The sequence below is a fragment of the Phyllostomus discolor genome, chromosome 11 (genome assembly GCF_004126475.2).
Source record: "Phyllostomus discolor isolate MPI-MPIP mPhyDis1 chromosome 11, mPhyDis1.pri.v3, whole genome shotgun sequence".
Classification (NCBI taxonomy): domain Eukaryota; kingdom Metazoa; phylum Chordata; class Mammalia; order Chiroptera; family Phyllostomidae; genus Phyllostomus; species Phyllostomus discolor.
In genome coordinates this window covers 41,776,921-41,779,788 of record NC_040913.2, presented here as the reverse complement: position 1 = coordinate 41,779,788, position 2,868 = coordinate 41,776,921, and positions in this window count along the sequence as shown.

Below are 2,868 nucleotides of genomic sequence, written 5' to 3'. Positions count from 1 at the left end.
AGGGATTTAACACAGGGGATTAGATACTTACAAAACTAGGTCTGGAGGAACAAAAATCAGCAGCAGGTGTGTGTGTGGGTAGGGGGTGGGTCTCCTTAGCTTCCAGGTTTACTTCTGGCCTTCAGAAAATCTGAGAGGAAGCACTGCTCATTGTAGAGTTCAGAAAACCATAAGAAAATGCTGCTAATGGTCCCAGCTGTCCTACAACATGAGGTGGATGGCTGGCAAGAGTTTTTCTGGTTCCTGGAAAAAAACTCACATCTGACAAAGCTCATGTGTCCATTGTTGGTGTTCAGGAAGAGTAATAGATCCTCTTTCCTCTTTTCTGACTTCCAAATCTCATGCCAACATGCCCCATCGGCAGAATGCAAATGACACCCAGGATCCTGGATGCCATGTAGTTCCCAATCTTCCAGCCCTGTGATGTATAGAAGAGCCACAAAAGGATGCACACTAATGGTTGAAAATAAGCAGATGAAAACAAAACAAAATAGCCTCAATGTTCAGCACATTCCTCAAGGAGAGCCATATTCATTTTGAGGTATGTCATAGTGTCTAGCACATAATAGGTGTTCAATGAAATTGAAAAAAAACATTTTCTTTGTGGATGTGGATATTTATGTTGGTTCTAGTGTTTTGCTATTGTAGATAATTCTGCAATTGATCTCTCTCTCTCCCCTTCCTCCCTCCCTCCCTCCCTCTCTTTTCCTTCCTTCCTTCCTTCCTTCCTCCCTTCCTTCCTTCCTTCCTTCCTTCCTTCCTTCCTTCCTTCCTTCCTCACCTGAGGACATGCTTATTGATTTTAGAGAGAGAGGGAGAGAAACATGGATATGAGAGAGAAACATTGGCTACCTCTCATATGTATCCTGACTTGGGACCATTCTTGTATGTGCCCTGACTGGGGACAAATCAGCACCCCAGGCATGTGCCCTGACCAGGAATGAAACCTGTGACCTTTTGGTTTAAGGGATGACACTCCAACCAACTGAGCCACACAGTCCAGGGCTATGGACATTTTTATGTATGATTCTTCCTGTTTTTATTAATATATTTTCCAGGTATAGACACTCAGAAGTGGGATTACTGAGAATTGTTTAATTTTGTCATGTTGCTTTCCATAACTTGTGCGCCAATCTATAGTCATATGTACATTATATACACACAAATTCTGCGTGAAGAATAGCCTGTCATGGCAATGTCACTAACCCTGTGCATTATCATTTTTTTGCTTATATTTGTTCAAATTTAGTGTGTAGAGAGTGAGCCCAGTTTTCTTTGGACTGGGTACTACTGGGGCAGCAAAAGGGTTAGGGATGGGGCTGACTGACTCAGGTGGAGAAGTCATGGTTTTTCTCATCATTCAAGCCCTCCAGCTACCAAGAACTTTGTCCAGTTTAAGCCTTCCCCACTGTTTTATGTGTTCTATCTTTAAGATGAACTAAAAGAAGTAGTAAACTTTGAATCACCAAATTCTTCTCTGCTCCCTGTGAGAGTTAAGGATAATTGCACAGACATTTGACACTTGTCTCAGAGAAAGAAATACTACATTGTAATAGCTAAATTAACCTTTTATTTTCTTCCCCTTATTTTGTTGTGTTTCATGATGGGGAACAACAAGGTGATGGCTTGTGGGTTTATAACTTATATTCTAGAACAAATACATACTTTATTTCTCTATAAGGGGAAGATGATTTAAAGGATGCAAAGATAATGTAGAATCAGACTAGAGCAGGGTTTGGGTTTCCTTACCTTTGAAAGGTGATAAATAACAAGCTACCTCACAAGGTTGTTGTGAAGATCAAATGATTGCATACATAAACGGTGCTTATCAGTGTGCCCAGAACATAATAAACGCTGAAGAAATGGTGGCTGTTTTTGGGACAGGTGAGCCTATGAGTGTTCCTCAGCATGGACCCTGATGCTGTTGGCCTCTTATACCCGAGCTGCGTTTTGCTTTATGATCACTAGTCAAGTGAAGAGGCTCTTGGCACTTAGCTGGGAAATACAATTATCTGTAAAATGCCATTCTGGGGTTTATGAGTGGAATGATGTATATAAGGTGCCTAGAATGATAATGTGTTGAGTTAAAGGATGGCTGAACTGGCAAAGTTCTTTTACATCATTTAATGATGTCATTTTTCAAATGAAGAAATGGAGGCCCAAGAAAATTGATGAAAGACTCAAGATTTTCCAGAAAGTTAAAGGCAGACCTCAGGATTAGAAATTGAGTCTTTAGACTTCCACACCAGTATCTTGCCTATTCCATAAGGGCACCACACCCAACATCTGGCCAATGTCATGAGCATGTAGTGGTAGTGGTGGGGGGACAGGCTGTGCCTGAAATTGCCCCTTCCCTAGACCAAAAAAGGGAAGATATGCTGTAAGCTAGGGAGCCAGGTTCTCTGGAGCAATGATTCCCTATGTTATTGAGAATAAGGAATACATTCCAACATCAATAAATTTTATAGACCTGCCCCTTCCAGTGTGTGATAGAAGCTATGAGTTTGATAGCTAATGTTAGAGAAAATGTACAATAATATTAGGTACTTCACACATATCAGCAATTTATAATGGAAATGTATATGCATTCAAAAGTGGTTGTACCTATATCATTTGTTCAGACTACAAATAATGATTGGATAAGATTTATATTTGTGAACACCTTGGAGGATGACTTCCACAGCCATTACTATGGGGGGCTGTTTGTGTCCCGTATTTTTTGAAAGATCCAAAAGGAGGAAACTAATGTAGGGGTAATGTAGCAGAAATAAAGAGGAGCAATAGGTTAAAACATTCTGTTCCTTTCTCCAAAATGGTCCAAGGCTAAGCTCTCAGCTACAGGGAATGAGGTTTGAGTAGAAAAACACA